This window comes from Echinops telfairi, unplaced genomic scaffold (assembly GCF_000313985.2).
Source record: "Echinops telfairi isolate 266 unplaced genomic scaffold, ASM31398v2 ScPeMD7_1713;HRSCAF=2227, whole genome shotgun sequence".
Taxonomy (NCBI): Eukaryota; Metazoa; Chordata; class Mammalia; order Afrosoricida; family Tenrecidae; genus Echinops; species Echinops telfairi.
In genome coordinates this window covers 21,455,270-21,456,231 of record NW_022105611.1, presented here as the reverse complement: position 1 = coordinate 21,456,231, position 962 = coordinate 21,455,270, and positions in this window count along the sequence as shown.

Below are 962 nucleotides of genomic sequence, written 5' to 3'. Positions count from 1 at the left end.
GGGGTTGTGGAAGGGAAAGGAGAGGGCCTGGGATGCAGGGATCCAACCGCCTACACTTTAGTCTTCAGGGACCCTGTTACTCTGGTGACCCCCACCCCAGGCCCCCAGCCCCTGTTTCTCTGTACCTGTGCTCAGTTCTGCCACTGGAGAGCCCGGGTAGGATTCCAAGGACTATTAGTGGAGCAAAAACAATCTCACTGCAGACCAGGATGTGAATGTGAGTAGTTCAGTGGTAGTATTCTCGCCCAACTTGCAGGTGGGGAGACCTGGGTTCAGTTCCTGGCCAGTGTACCTTATGGGCAGCCTCCGTCCATCTGCCAGCTACGAAGCCGAGCAGGTTCCTGTAAGAGCTTCTCGAAAAAGGCGACTAGGAAGAAAGGCCTGGCGATCTACTTCTGAAAATCAGTCCATGAAAACCCTATGAGTCACAGCAGTCCAACCTACGTGGCGCAGAACCAGGCAGGTGTCATTTTTTGTGCATGATGTCACCATGCAAAGGGAGGCATAGGGGCCTCAAAGAGGGAGAGAGCTAATTGGAGAGGGAACTTCCAAGAGCCTTGAATGGGTCCAGCCTGCATGTGTCCTGGAGGTGCGACTAGAAGGGGGTTGGATCTAAGGGCTTCTCTGGGCAGGAGCAGGGCCTCTTCTGGCACCTTTGTCCCCTCTCAGATTGGTAGATAGGCTTGTTCTAGAAGTTTGCTGGATCTCCCACCAAACCCCAATAGCAGAAGCAGGGTTGGTCTTTGAGTCTCCTCACCACCTCTCACCCCTACTCAGTACTCAGAAAGGTGCAGGAGCCTGTCTGAGACTACGCTGCAGCTGGACAGCGGCGTAGCTCGCTGGGGGTGGGGTGGGTGGGGGTGGGTGGGGGGGTCTTGCCCCCGCCCCCCAGTACCAGGTTAACCTTCCCTCATGTAGTTAACTGATGAGGAAAGCCAGGCACATAGTGGAGAATGAGTTGC